The following is a 16,045-nucleotide window of genomic DNA, read 5'->3' on the forward strand; positions in this document are numbered from 1 at the left end:
TTCCTCCTTCCTCCTTCTCCTCAGAGGGTCAGCTTATATCTGTTGGCAAAGGTAGCATTCAGCAGACCACCATGAATCTGGACAATGCTCATGCACTGAATACTACAGAGCACCTCCATAGTGGCCCTGGCAGCAGAAAGTTTAATTGTTTAAGCATCCCAATGATCTATTCCATCACATTTGATGTGGCAGTATGGTTTTCACTATATGCATGCTAAAATGGTTACAACACAGACACTGTGGGTTACACACCAGTCAGGAAACATGCTACCAAAGGATATCCCTGGTCATCCATTAGCCACACCCTGTTTTGTTGTGATAGCTCAAATGCAGATGGCACAGCAGACTGCCACAGACTGAAGTCATCGCGACTGCCAGGCAGTGATGCTCTGTGGATGGTCACACACAAGCTGGATGTTGAGGGAGACAAATCCCTTTTGGTTGTGGTACATCTCCAGTTGACATGCAATGCTCACAAAGTGATGTGCGTGCAGTCAATGATAACATGTACCAAGGGGAAGTTTGCAATCCTCAAAAAGCTATGTGCTCACTCCACTGCTTCTCTCTATCAATAAAATGAATTCAGCTGCCTTGAAGAAGAGAGCCTCAGTGACCTTCCTAATGCAACAGTGGATGGCAAACTGGGAAAAATTGCAACTATCACCTGCTCCAGTGTGAAAGAAACCAGACAAATAAAAGTTTATGGCCACGGTCACCTTCACTGACACTGGCAATGTCGTTCTCACCCTGCTCTGAGGCTGCGGTTATAGCTGCAACAGGAGATGGATTTTTTTTTATTCATTCATGGGATTTGGGCGTCGCTGGCCAGGCCAGCATTTATTGCCCATCCCTAATTGCCCTTCAGAAGGTGGTAGTGAGCTGCCTTTTTGAAACTCTGCAGTCCATTTGGGGTAGGTACACCAACAGTGCTGTTGGGAAGGGAGTTCCAGGATTTTTACCCAACGACAGTGAAGGAACGGCGATATAGTTCCAAGTCAGGATGGTGTGTGACTTGGAGTGGAACTTGCAGGTGATGGTGTTCCCATGCATTTCTGCCCTTGTCCTTCTAGTTGGTAGAGGCCGTGGGTTTGGAAGGTGCTGTCTAAGGAGCCTTGGTGCATTGTTGCAGTGCATCTTGTAGATGGTACACACTGCTGCCACTGTGCATCGGTGGTGGAGGGAGTGAATAGAACATAGAACAGTACAGCACAGTACAGGCCCTTCGGCCCATGATGTTGTGTCAAACCTTTAACCTACTCTAAGATCTAAGTAACTACCTAACCTTCATTCTACTATCATCCATGTACCTATCCAAGAGTCGCTTAAATGTCCCTAATGTATCTGCTTCTACTACCACCGCTGGCAGCGCATTCCACACACCCACCACTCTCTGTGTAAAGAACCTACCTCTGACATCTCCCCGAAACCTTCCTCCAATCACCCTAAAATTATGCCCCCTGGTGATAGCCCTTTCCACCCTGGGAAAAACTCTCTGACAATCCACTCTATCTATGCCTGTCATCATCTTGTACCCCTCTATCAAGTCACCTCTCATCCTTCTTCGCTCCAATGAGAAAAGCCCCAGCTCCCTCAATCTTTCTTCGTAGGACATGCCCTCCAGTCCAAGCAGCATCCTGGTAAATCTCCTCTGCACCCTCTCTAAAGCTTCCACATCCTTCCTATAATGAGGCGACCAGAACTGAACACAATATTCCAAGTGTGGTCTAACCAGGGCCTTATAGAGCTGCAGCATAACCTCGCGGCTCTTAAACTCAATCCCCCTGTTAATGAAAGCCAACACAACATACACCTTCTTTACAACCCTATCAACTTGGGTGGCAACTTTGAGCGGTCTATGGACATGGACCCCAAGATCCCTCTATTCCTCCACACTACCAAGAATCCTGTCTTTAAGCCTGTATTCTGCATTCAAATTCGACCTTCCAAAATGAATCATTTCACACTTTTCCAGGTTGAACTCCATCTGCCACTTCTCAGCCCAGCTCTGCGTCCTGTCAATGTCCCGTTGCAACCTACACAGCCTTCCACACTATCCACAACTCCAGCAACCCTCGTGTCATTGGCAAACTTGCTAACCCAGCCTTCCACTTCCTCATCCATGTTGATAGTGGGGGATTCAGCATGGTAATGCCATTGAATGTCAAGGGGAGTTGGTTAGATTCTCTTTTGTTGGAGATGGTCATTGCCCGGCACTTGGGTGGCACGAATGTTACTTGCCACTTATGCCAAGCTGCATTTCTACACGGACTGCTTCAGTATCTGAGGAGTCACGAATGGTACAGAACATTGTGCAATCATCAGCGAACATCCCCACTGCTGACCTTATGATTGAAGGAAGATCATTGATGAAGCAGCTGAAGATGGTTAGGCCAAGGACACTACCCTGAGGAACTCCTGCAGTGATGTCCTGAAGCTCAGATGATTGACTTCCAACAACCACAACCATCTTCCTTTGCGCTAGGTATGACTCCAGCCAGCAGAGGGTTTTCCCCCCGATTCCCATTGACCTTAGTTTTGCTAAGGCTCCTTGATGCCATACTCGGTCAAATGCTGCCTTGATGTCAAGGGCAGTCACTCTCACCTCACCTCTTGAGTTCAGCTCGTTTGTCCATGTGTGAACCAAGGCTGTAATGAGGTCAGGAGCTGAGTGGCCCTGGCGGAACCCAAACTGAGCGTCACCGAGCAGGTTATTGCTAAGCAAGTGCCACTTGATGGCACTGTCGATGACACCTTCCATCACTTTACGGATGATTGAGAGTAGGCTGATGGGGCGGTATTTGGCTGGGTTGGACTTGTCCTGCTTTTTTGTGTACAGTACATACCTGGGCAATTTTCCACATTGCAGGGTAGATGCCCGTGTTGTAGCTGTACTGGAACAGCTTGCCTAGGGGCGCGGCAAGTTCTGGAGCACTGGTCTTCAGTACTATTGTCGGAATATTGTCAGGGCTCATAGCTTTTTGCAGTATCAAATGCCTTCAGTTGTTTCTTGATATCATGCGGAGTGAAGCGAATTGGCTGAAGTCTGGCATCTGTGATGCTGGGGACTTCAGGAGCAGGCCGAGATGGATCATCAACTCGGCACTTCTGGCTGAATATTGTTGCAAATGCTTCAGCCTTATCTTTCTCACTGATGTGCTGGGCTCCCACATCATTCAGGATGGGGATATTTGTGAAACCACCTCCTCCAGTTAGTTGTTTAATTGTCCACCACCATTCACAGCTGGATGTGGCAGGACTGCAGAGCTTAGATCTGATCCGTTGGTTATGGGATCGCTTAGCTCTGTCTATCGCATGCTGCTTACGCAGTTTGGAACGCAGATGGTCCTGTGTGTGTTGTAGCTTCACCAGGTTGACACCTCATTTTGAGGTATGCCTGGTGCTGCTCCTGCACTCTTCATTGAACCAGGTTTGGTTTCCTGGCTTGATGGTAATTTCGGTGAGGATGTCCTTAGTGAAGTGAACTTATCTGATGTATTGTTCCTCGCTAAGGTTGAGTTTGGGGAACTGCTCTGTGAACAACCTGGGTAGATATGGCCTCTTGCTGAGAGCCCTTCTTCTCCTCTTTCTTCTTTTAACATCTTATTCTGCTCTGTGTCACCTCTGCTCATTCTTCCTGCCAAGGTGCCGGCAAAGTGGGATGCAAACTACTGCACCCATGTCTGGCAGCAAGCGAATCCTTGAAGTCAGGACAAAGTCGTGCAGCCTGTGCCACACCACTCCCTGCAGACTTCAGCAACTTTAAACAACTGCAAACACCAAACACTTCTACAATTGCAGCAAGAGCCAGTAGAAATCATCAGCAACCAACATCTGCTTCTCAATTTCATTTCTTATATTTGTGGGCGGCACAGTGGCGCAGTGGCTATCACTGCAGCCTCACAGCTCCAGCGACCCGGGTTCGATTCCGGGTACTGCCTGTGTGGAGTTTGCAAGTTCTCCCTGTGTCTGTGTGGGTTTCTTCCGGGTGCTCCGGTTTCCTCCCACAAGCCAAAGACTTGCAGGTTGGTAGGTAAATTGGCCATTAGCAATTGCCCCTAGTATAGGTAGGTGGTAGGGAAATATAGGGACAGGTGGGGATGTGGTAGGAATATGGAACTAGTGTAGGATTAGTATAAATGGGTGGTTGATGGTCGGCACAGACTCGGTGGGCCGAAGGGCCTGTTTCGGTGCTGTATCTCTAAACTAAACTAAACTAAACCTGAAAGTACTTGATAATCCCTTTAGATAGCACTGGTGGCAGGTTGTTCAACCTTGCCCGTCTTAGAGCAAAGACCAAAGTATGGAAAGTCCTCATCAGGGAACTCCTCTTTGCTGACGATGCTGCATTAACATCCCACATGGAAGAGTGTCTGAAGAGACTCATTGACAGGATTGCGGCTGCCTGCAATGAATTTGGCCTAACCATCAGTTTCAAGAAAACGAACATCATGGGACAGGACGTCAGAAATGCTCCATCCATCAATATCGGCGACCACGCTCTGGAAGTGATTCAAGAGTTCAGCTACCTGGGCTCAACTATCACCAGTAACCTGTCTTTCGATGCAGATATCAACAAGCATACGGGAAAGGCTTCCACTGCTAGGTCCAGACTGGCCAACAGGGTGTGGGTAAATGGCGCACTGACACGGAACACAAAAGTCTGAGTGTATCAAGCCTGTGTCCTCAGTACCTTGCTCTACGGCAGCGAAGCCTGAACAACGTATGTCAGCCAAGAGTGACGTCTCAACTCATTCCATCTTCGCTGTCTCCGGAGAATCCTTGGCATCAGGTGGCAGGACCGTATCTCCAACGCAGAAGTCCTCATGGAGGCCAACATCCCCAGCATATACACCCTACTGAGCCAGAGGCGCTTGAGATGGCTTGGCCAAGTGAGCCGCATGGAAGATGGCAGGATCCCCACTGTACAGCGAGCTTTTCACTGGTATCAGACCCACCGGCCGTCCATGTCTCCGCTTTAAAGACTTCTGCAAATGCGACATGAAGTCCTGTGACATTGACCACAAGTTGTGGGAGTCAGTTGCCAGTGATCGCCAGAGCTGGCAGACAGCCATAAAGGCAGGGCTAAAGAGAGGCGAGTGGAAGAGACTTAGCAGTTGGCAGGAAAAGAGACAGAGGTGTAAGGAGAGAGCCAACTGTGTAACAGCCCTGACAAACAATTTTATCAGCAGCACCTGTGGAAGATTCTGTCACTCTAGAATTGGCCTTTATAGCTACTCCAGGTGTTGCTCTACAAACCACTGATCACCTCTAGGCGCTTACCCATTGTCTCAAGAGACAAGGAGGCTAAAGAAGGTGGCGGGGGAGGAGTCCTTCCTGCTGCTGAACAGATGTCCAGCTGAGCGTGTTTAAAAGACAGTGTTGGCTGGAATGTTAGCTCCAAAGTCGTAGCACTGGTATCAAATCAGCATCACTATCTGCCAAATCTGCATACTTATGACCAACACTTCCCATGTGTGCTAATTTCTTTTTATTCTTTCATGGAATGTGGGCATGACTGGCAAGGCCAGCATTTGTTGTCCATCCCTAACTACCCTTGAGAAGGTGGTGGTGAACTTCCTTCTTGAACCGCTGCAATCCAGCTAATGCCCTCACCAAAATGGCATTGGGCGTGGCTAGCACCAGAAGTGTTTGCTCGTGCAGTGGATGCCATTTTGATAACTAAACGGCACTCGTAGTGCCAGAAAAAGCTATGAACTTGAATTTCGTGGCCTATGCTTTGTGAAATGCTTGGATAGAGATCAGGAGTTGGTTAAATGGCAGAAGTGGTCATAAGACAACATGATAAAAGAAACAGAAGACATATAGATACATAGAGATACCAGGGTCCATCCAATTTGCCTTCCACCATCCTGGTAGTCACATGATACAAAGATAATGGAATTGTTGATTCATCCTAGCAATCAATGAGTTTACAACAGACCCAGACATACAGTGAGGAAAATCCCCTGATGGTGAAGACCTTTGGGGATTATAGGCCCAAACTCACCTGTTCCTCCTGAGCCTGTTATACTCACCACACATCACAGCCCGGATTTCACGTTGGGCAGACGGGAGCTGGCCACTGACTGAAAAGTTGGTGGCGAACCCGCTTCCACCTCACCTGGGGATCTGACCCGCATTTTATGTGTCCCCAGGCTTTAACTGTTCCAAGGCGGGACTTCCACCCACTTGAGGGAGGAAGTCCCGCCTCATTGAGCTGCTGGCCAATCAGCGGGCTGGCAGCTCTTAGTCCCTGCTGCTCCACCGGGAACCGTGGCCACTACTGGGACTGCAGCCTAGCCAGGTGCAGAGGAAGACATGGGGCCGGGAGTCCAGGTAACTTTTGGCTGCCTCGCGGGGGTAATCGGTCGGACACCAGCGAGGCAAGGGTGATCGTTCGGAGGGGAGTGGGGGCGTGTTGTTTCTTGGGGGTGGTTGGGGGAGCGGGGGCGGCCCTCCATCCTGAAGCTGCCTGCTCTTCCGAGGCGGCTTTTCTCGGCTCCAGGACGCCTGCTTGCCAGGCATAAAATCCGCGTGGACGCGGACAAAGGCCTTAAATGGCTGTTAAATGACCACTTAAGGGCCTTGATTGGCATGGGGGCGGGCGGGGTGTTTTTCACCTCCCCGCCCCCACCCTACATAAAGGGGGGGGGGCGGAGGCGGGAGTGGGTTGGAAAAGCCTCCCGGAGCCTCCCGCTCCATTTTACGTCACCCACCTGCCACCATCCGGCTCGTTAGGGTGGCATAAAATTCTCAAATTATTCACATACTGTAACGCAAAATGTAACTTTCTGAAATAAATCTATCTAATTGCATTTGAATGAATCAACTCTACCATCTGCTTAGGGAGCCTGTTTCACAGATTGACCACTCAGTGACTGAAATATTCACCCTGATATTTAAAAGGGGCTGGACTTCCAAGCGGGGTGGAGGAATTCTGGTCTGAAAACCTTAAAGCCGAGGTTTATTTCTCTTTTAGCAGGATCCCTGCCCAAAAGTCAGTCTGATTGACAAGCTGGGCTTCCTATAGGGCAAGGACCATGTTGGAGGAGGCTGCAGGTGGGGTAGATGGAGCGCTGGAACACACTGTATAGCTTGGAGGGTTGTGGGAGGGGTGGTCTTGGGGTCAGAGAAGAGGGGAGGGGAGCCTCGGTGATCATGGGGGTGTGAGGTAAAATCTGAGGCACACAGCCTCATTAATATATTTAAATGAACCACCGCCTGGGCAGGTTCAAGGTGGAATGGGCTCGGGTTTGAGATTTTTAAAATTTTAATAAGCCATCTGACTAAAACGCACCTGTTTTGGTGGGGGGGGGGGGGGGGGGGGTAGCATTAAAATTAACTCTATTGTTTCATGTATGAAACACAGAGCTTGACTAGCTAAGGGGGAATAGGCGGAAAGCTAAGAATGTAAACCCGACTGTCTCCAGTGGCCCTGACTGGTGTGGTCCTTCTGAAGTTTCCGGGACACATGTTTGACAGAGGAGCACTTGTTGGACTGTTATGCAGCCCCATGCACACTCTGCCAAGATTGCTGCATTTCATCACCCATTCTTCATATCTCGCACACCGGTTGCCACCATCCAGGTTTGGATTAAATACAGTCGTTCTTTTTAAATAGGCTGTATGGAAATTTCTAAAATCTAACGAGAAGGTGAGTATAATAAAAGCAAAATATTACTATTTTGTTTTTCGTCAACCAAGGATTCCTCCCCCCCACCCCACTGTGGTTGACAGGGCGCTCAACCATGTACGACCCATTTCCCGCACTTCTGCCTTCACCCCTTCCCCTCCCTCCCAGAACCATGTCCTCACTTTCCACCCCACCAGCCTCCACATCCAAAGGATCATCCTTCGCCATTTCCGCCACCTCCAGCGTGATGCCGCCACCAAACACATCTTCCCTTCCCCTCCCCTGTCAGCATTCTGAAGGGATCGTTCCCTCCGCCAAACCCTAGTCCATTCCTCCATCACCTCCGACACCTAGTGCATTTACCTTCCGGGAACAGAGCGGAGAGGAGCGGACCTGTGGGGAGAATGCCGAGCGAGAGAAGAGGATAAATTGAGCCCAAGGATCGCGGCCCAGTCACTTACCTTCCGGGAGAGCAGCTGAGAGCAGTCCAGGCATGCTCGAGTTTGAAAACAAAGTGAGCAGTGATGTCACAGGAAAGCTACAAGGTGATTGGTTGGTGAGTAACTGCAGTTAGGAAATAACTCTAAATAGCTGGGTAAGTAACTAAAAGTAAAGAGAGAGGTCTACAGTTTTTTTTTATTATAGGTAGTGTTTTTTTTATGGAATCAAGGTCCCTTGTGTAAATAATCTAATTGTTGGGTAATTTAAGGGAATAAATTAAGGGTAGGTTATGGCAGGGCAGCTCGGCAGCGTGGAGTGCTCCTCCTGTTCAATGTGGGAAGTCAGGGACACTTCCAGTGTCCAGGGCGAACTCATGTGCAGGAAGTGTCTCCAGCTGCAGCTACTCGAAATCTGCGTTTCGGATCTGGAGCGGGGGCTGGAGACATTGTGGAGCATCCGTGAGGCTGAGATCATCGTGGATAGCACGTCCAGGGAGGTGGTCACACGGCAGGTAAAGACTGACAGCTCAGGAAGAAAGGGAATGGGTGACTGTCAGGCAGAGTAGAAGAACTAGGCAGGGAGTGCAGGAGTCCCCTGGGTCCATCTCCCTAACTAACAGATTTTCCACTTTGGATACTGTTGGGGGAGATAGCTTCTCAAGGGAATGCAGCAAGAGCCAAGTCTGTGGCACCACGGGTGGCTCAGCTGCACAGGAGGGGAGGAAAAGGAGTGGAGGGACTATAGTGATATGGGATTCTATCGTAAGGTGTACAGATTGGCATTTCTGTGGCCGCAAACGTGACTCCAGGATGGTACGTTCCCTCCCTGGTGCTATGATCAAGGATGTCACGGAGCAGCTGCAGACATTCTGAAGGGAGAGGGTGAACAGTCAGAGATCATGGTACACATTGGTACCAACGACATAGGTAGAAAGAGGGATGAGATCCCGCAACAAGAATTTAGGGAGCTAGGGAGCAGATTAAAAAGCAGAACCTCAAAGGTTGTAATCTCTGGATTACATCCGGTGCCATGTGCTATAGTGAGTATAGGAATAGGAGGATAGAGCAGATGAATGCGTGGCCGATGAGATGGTGCGGGAGGGAGGCCTTTAGTTTTCTGGATCACTGGGTCTGTTTCTGGCAAAGGTGGGACATGTACAAGTTGGACGGGTTACACCTGAACCAGAACAAGATCAACATCCTTGCTGGAAGGTTTGCTAGTGCTGTTGCGGGGGGTTTAATCTAATTTGGCAGGGGGATGGGATGCAGAGTGGAGGTACAGTAGGGGGTGATCCACAGTCAAATATAGAAGAGAAACTGAGTTAATCTGGAAGGCAGAGCAAATATAGACGTATAAAGACACAAGTGAAAAATGCAAGGCTGGATTGCATCTATTTTAATGCAAGGAGTCTTACTAGTAAGGCAGATGAATTGAGGGTTTTGATTAGCACATGGGAACATGATATTATTGCCATCACAGAGACATGGTTGAAAGAAGGGCAGGACTGGCAGCTCAATATTCCAGGGTATAGAATCTTCAGACGTGACAGGGGAGGGGGTAAAAGAGGAGGTGGTATTGCACTGTTGATCAAGAAGTCAATTACTGAAGGAAGGAGGGATGACATCTTAGAAGGTTCCTCAAATGAGGCCATATTAGTACAACTTAAAAACAAAAAGGGGGCAATCACTTGGTTGGGAGTGTACTACAGGCGTCCAAACAGTCAGGGACAGATAGAGTCATAGTCGTACAGCATAGAACTAGGCGCTTCGGCCCACTGCGTCCATGCCGACCACAATGCCTATCTATACTAATTCCGCCTGCCTGCATTAATTCCATATCCCTCTATGCCTTGCTCATTCAAGTACCTGTCCAGATGCCTCTTAAATGTCGCTACTGTTCCTGCCTCCACCACCTCCTCAGGCAGCTCATTCCAGATACCCACTATTCTTTGTGTGAAAAATTTACCCCTTTGATCCTCTTTAAACCTCCTCCCTTTCACCTTAAATCTGTGCCCTCTAGTTTTAGTCACCCCAACCTGGGAAACAGACTCTGGCTATCTACCCTATCTATGCCTCTCATAATTTTATATACCTCTATCATGTCCCCTCTCAGCCTCCTTCGCTCCAGGGAAAACAGACCCAGCCTATCCAATCTCTCTTTATAACTCAAGCCCTCCAAACCAGGTAACATCCTTGTGAATCTTTTCTGCACCCTCTCCAGTTTAATCACACCTTTCCTGTAGTGCGGCGACCAGAACTGCACATAGTACTCCAAATGCGGCCTAACCAACGTTATGTACAACTGTAACATGACGTCCCAACTCTTGTACTGATTGCCTCGGCCGATGAAGGCAAGCATGCCATACGCCTTCTTCACCACCCTGTCTACCTGTGTTGCCACTTTCAGGGAACTATGTACTTGCACCCCAAGGTCTCTCAGCTCAACAACACTCCGCAGGGCCCTGCCATTCACTGTATATGTCCTGCCCTGGTTTGACTTCACTTCACACTTGTCTGCGTTAAATTCCATTTGCCAATCCCTTGCCCACTTTCCCAGTCGATCTATATCCTATTGTAACCTTAGACAACCTTCTTCACTGTCCACTATACCACCAATTTTGGTGTCATCTGCAAACTTACTAATCATGCCCCCTACATTCACATCCAAGTCATTAATATATGACAAACAACAGAGGGTCTAGCACCGATTCCTGTGGCACACCACTGGTCACCGGCCTCCAATCTGAAAAACAACCCTCCACTACCACCCTCTGCCTCCTATCACTAAGCCAATTTTGTATCCAATTGGCTAGCACACCCTGGATCCCATGTGTTCGAACCTTCCGGACCAGCCTACCATGCGGGACCTTGTCAAAGGCCTTGCTAAAGTCCGTGTAGACAACGTCCACCGCCCTGCCCTCGTCAATCCTCTTGGTCACCTCCTCAAAAAACTCAATCAAATTCGTGAGACATGATTTCCCACGCACAAAGCCATGCTGACTATCCCTAATCAGACCTTGCCTTTCCAAATGCATATAAATCCTGTCTCTCAGAATCCCTTCCAATAACTTTACCACCACTGATGTAAGGCTCACCGGCCTGTAGTTCTCTGGCTTATCCCTGCTGCCCTTCTTAAATAAAGGCACAACATTAGCTATCCTCCAGTCTTCCGGTACCTCACCCGTGGCTAACGATGATACAAAAATCTCTGCCAGAGCCCCAGCAATCTCCTCCCTTGCTTCCCATAGCATCCAAGGATACACCTGGTCAGGCCCTGGGGATTTGTCCACCTTAATGCCCATAAAAACCTCCGACACCTCCTCCTTTGTAATGTTGATATGCTCCAGGATATCGCTGTTCCCTCCCTTGAACTCACTAGCTTCCATGACCTTCTCCACGGTAAATACAGACGAGAAGTATTCACTTAAGACCGCGCCCATTTCCCGTGGCTTCACACATAGATTACCACACTGATCCTTAAGGGGACCTACTCTCTCCCTAGCTATCCTTTTACTCTTAATATACTTATAGAATCTTTTAGGATTCTCCTTTATCTTACCTGCCAGGAAAATCTCATGGCCCCTTTTCGCCTTCCTAATTTCCTTCTTAAGTGTACTCCTACATCCCTAATAGTCCTCGAGGGAGTTGCTTGATCCCAGCTGCCTATACCTGACATATGCCTCCTTCTTTGTCCTGACCAGACCCTCAATATCCCTCGTCAACCAAGGTTTCATAAACTTGCCAGCCTTGCCCTTCAATCTAACAGGAACATGCCGGCCCTGAACTCTTCCTATCTCACTTTTAAAAGCCTCTCACTTGCCAGACGTCCCTTTACCTGTAAACAGCCTCTCCCGTTCAACTTTTGAGAGTTCCTGTCTGATGCCATCGAAATTAGCCTTCCCCCAATTTAGGACTTCAACTTGAGGACCAGTCCTATCCTTTTCCATAACTATATTGAAGCTTATAGAGTTATGATCACTGGTCCCAAAGTGCTCCCCCACTGACACATCAACCACCTGCCCAGCCTCATTTCCTAAGAGGAGGTCGAGTGTAGGGCCATCCACATACTGCTTCAGAAAACTATCCTGGACACATTTAACAAATTCTTCCCTGTCTGATCCCTTAGCACTAAGGCAGTCCCAGTCAATATTAGGGAAGTTAAAATCACCCACTATTACAACCCTATAATTCCTACAACTATCTGTGATTTCCCTACATGTATGCTCCTCCAATTCCCTCTGACTATTGGGGGGCCTATAGTATAATCCCATCAAAGTGATCACCACTTTCTCATTTCTAAGTTCTACCCATATGGCCTCACTGGACGTTCCCCCTGGGATATCCTCTCTAAGTACTGCCGTGATGTCCTCCTCTCTTATCTCCACCTCTGCACGCTGGAAGGATCGGTACCCCGGAACATTGAGCTGCCAGTCCTGCCCATCCCTCAACCACGTTTCCGTAATAGCTATAATATCACAATCCCATGTACCGATCCATGCTCTGAGTTCATCCCCTTACCTGTAAGGCTTCTTGCATTAAAGTAAATGCAGTTTAGCCTACCAGACCTTCCATGCTCCCTGTCCTGCCCCTGCCTGGCCTGCCTACTGGACTTACTTGCTTTAACCTCTACATTTGCCTCAACTATCTCATCGAAGAGACTAGTACTTTGGGTTCCACCCCCCCGCCACCCCCCGCCAGACGCGTTTAAACCCTCCCGAGTAGTACTAGCAAACCTCCCTGCAAGGATATTGGTCCCCTTCCAGTTCAGATGCAACCCATGCCTCTTGTACAGGTCATCTCTGCACCAGAAGAGATCCCAATGATCCAAGTAGCTGAAGCCCTCTCGCCTACACCAGCTCTTCAGGCACGTGTTCATTTGCCTAATCCTCCTATTCCTACCCTCACTAGCATGTGGCACAGGGAGTAATCCTGAGATTACAACCCTAGAGGTCCTGCTTTTTAACCTTCTGTCTAACTCCACTGTGCAGGACCTCATCTCTCTTCCTGCCTATGTTGTTAGTACCAATATGGACCACGACCTCTGGCTACTCAACCTCCCCTTTCAGAATGTTCTGCAGCCGCTCCGAGACATCCTTGACCCTAGCACCAGGGAGGCAACACACCATCCTGGAGCCTCATTTGCGGCCATAGAAACGCCTATCTGCACCCTTTATGATAGAATCCCCTATCACTATAGCTCTTCCACCACTTTTCCTCCCCTGCCTGTGCAGCAGAGCCCTCCATGGTGCCATGAACTTGGTTATCGCTGCTTTCCCCTGGGAGGTCATTCACCCCCAACAGTATCCAAAGCGATATATCTGTTTGAGAGGGGGATGGCCACAGGGGACTCCTGCACTACCTGCCTGTGCCTATTACCCCGTCTGGTGGTCACCCATCCCTTTTCTGCCTGTGCAGACATTACCTGCGGTATGACCGCCTCACTAAACGTGCTATCCACGACGTCCTCAGCATCGCAGATGCTCCACAGTGAATCCATCCGCAGCTCCGTAATGTGGGTAGTCAGTAGCTGCAGATGGATGCACTTCGTGCACACATGGTCACCAGGGACATTGGAAGCGTCCCAGATTTCCCACATAGCACAGGAGGAGCATATCACGGGGCTGAGTTCTCCTGCCATGACTTACCCTTTGATTAATTAGTTACTCCCTTAATTAAAAAATACCAATTGCACTCGGGGCCTTGTTCTACCCACAACAATCTAAAGTCCTTCATAAGCTACACTGAATTTTTAAAAAACACTTTAGTCGTACTCACGTTATCACCAGAGGTTTTTTTTTCAACAAAAAAAACCTTTCCCCTTATTTTTTTTAAATATTTAAATGCACTAACAACAGTGACTCACCCAACCAATCACCTTGCAGCTCTCCTCTGACGTCACTGTTGGCTTTTTTGTTATTTTCAAAACTCCGGCATGCTGGAAGAGCTCCTCTCTGCTCCGCTCCCGGAAAGGTAAGTGCAGATATGTAGGCAAATCTCAGAGAGGTGTAAAAATAATAGGGTAATAATAGTAGGGGATTTCAACTTCCCCAAGTACAAAAGGCTTAAAGGAGGCGGAATTCTTAAAATGCATCCAGGAGAGCTTTTTGAGCCAGTAAGTAGAGAGTCCTACAAGAGAAGGGGCAGTGCTGGACCTAATCCTGGGGAATGAAGCTTGACAAGTGGTAGAAGTGTCAGTGGGGTAGCATTTCGGGGATAGTGACCATAACTTTGTAAGATTTAAGGTAGTTATGGAAAAGGACAAAGATGGACCCGAAATAAAGGTACTGAACTGGGGGAAGGCTGATTTCAATATGATAAAACAGGATCTGGCCAAAGTGGTCTGGGAGCAGCTACTTGTAGGGAAGTCTACATCAGACCAATGGGAGCCATTCAAAGAGGAAATAGTGAGAGTTCAGAGCCAACATGTACCCGTTAAGGTGAAGGGTCGGACCAAGAAGTCCAGGGAACCCTGGCTGTTAAGGGATATAGAGGATTGGATAAGGGAAAAAAAGGAGACCTACGGCAGATTCAGAGCGCTGAAAACAGTGGAGGCACTGGAGGAGTATAGAAAGTGTAGGGGGGTACTAAAAAATGTAATTAGGAGAGCAAGGAGGGGACATGAAAAAACACTGGTGGGCAAGGTAAAGGAAAATCCCAAGGCGTTTTATAAGTATATTAAGGGCAAGAGGATAACCAGGGAAAGAGTAGGGCTCATTAGAGACCAAAGTGGAAATGTGTGTGTGGAGCCGGAGGTTTTAAATGATTACTTTTCATCTGTGTTCACTATGGAGAAGGACGATGTAGGTGTAGAGATCAGGGAGGGGGATTGTGATATACTTAAACATATTAGCATTGAAAGGGAGGATGTATTAGCTGTTTTGGCGGGCTTAAAAGTGGATAAATCCCCAGGCCCAGATGAGATATCCCAGACTGTTATGTGAGGCAAGGGAGGAGATTGCAGGGGCTCAGGCACAAATTTTCAAATCCTCTCTGGCCACAAGAGAGGTACCAGAGGATTAGAGGACAACGAATGTGGTACCATTATTCAAGAAGGATAGCAGGGATAAACCAGGTAATTACAGGCCAGTGAGTCTAACATCAGTAATAGGGAAACTATTGGAAAACATTCTGAGGGACAGGATTAGTCTCCACTTGGAGAGGCAGGGATTAATCAAGGATAGTCAGCATGGCTTTGTCAGAGGGGAGATTGTGTCTAACTAAGCGCAGCTTGGGTGACAGCTTTGTGGAACACCTCTGTTCAGTCTGAAAGCATGACCCCGAGCTTTCTGTCACCTGCCATTTCAACACCACCCCCCCCCCCCACCCCCACCAGCTCACATGCCAACATTTCTGTCTTTTGACCTGCTCCAGTGTTCCAGTGAACATCAACGCAAGCTCGAGGAGCAGCACCTGATCTTTCAATTAGGCACTCTACAGACTTGCAGACTGAATATTGAGTTTAATAACTTCAGAGCATGACTGGCCATTTTTTAATATTTTCTTTTATTTTTTAACCATGTGCCTGTTTTTCATGTAGTCAGAGCTGCTCATTATTCTGCTATTAACACACTCTCTGGACTAACGTTTTGCCTTTCACCACAAGCATTAACACACTCTTTGCCTTTGTCCCAGGACAGCTTTGTTATTTAATCTCCCTCTGCCCTATCAAACAGCTTTCCATTTGTTCTCTTCCCCACGCACACGACCACCCTTCACAAGCTTGAAACATAATTCTTTTCTGACCTTTGCCACTTCTGCTGAAAGGTCACAGACCTGAAACATTAACTCTGATCCTCTCTCCACAGATGCTGCCTGACCTGCTGAGTAATTCCGTCATTTTTTGTTTTTATTATTATAGAAGGTGAGTATGCCCCGTTGTACTGATCAGTAGAGACCCAACATTCAAAAGATTAGACATCTAACAAGAGGACTTGGTTTCCCTGTTGGAGAGTTGAAGGATGTATCAAAATCC

The 16,045-nt window shown here is 48.2% G+C and overlaps 1 protein-coding gene across 1 annotated transcript in view; it reads right to left on the bottom strand.

The window, feature by feature from the left end:
* Positions 1-16,045, bottom strand: part of LOC137373305 (cytosolic carboxypeptidase 2-like) — an 83,419-nt gene that overhangs the window by 31,241 nt on the left and 36,133 nt on the right. The gene's annotated exons all lie outside the window — the stretch shown is intronic.

The sequence above is a fragment of the Heterodontus francisci genome, chromosome 9 (genome assembly GCF_036365525.1).
Source record: "Heterodontus francisci isolate sHetFra1 chromosome 9, sHetFra1.hap1, whole genome shotgun sequence".
Classification (NCBI taxonomy): Eukaryota; Metazoa; Chordata; class Chondrichthyes; order Heterodontiformes; family Heterodontidae; genus Heterodontus; species Heterodontus francisci.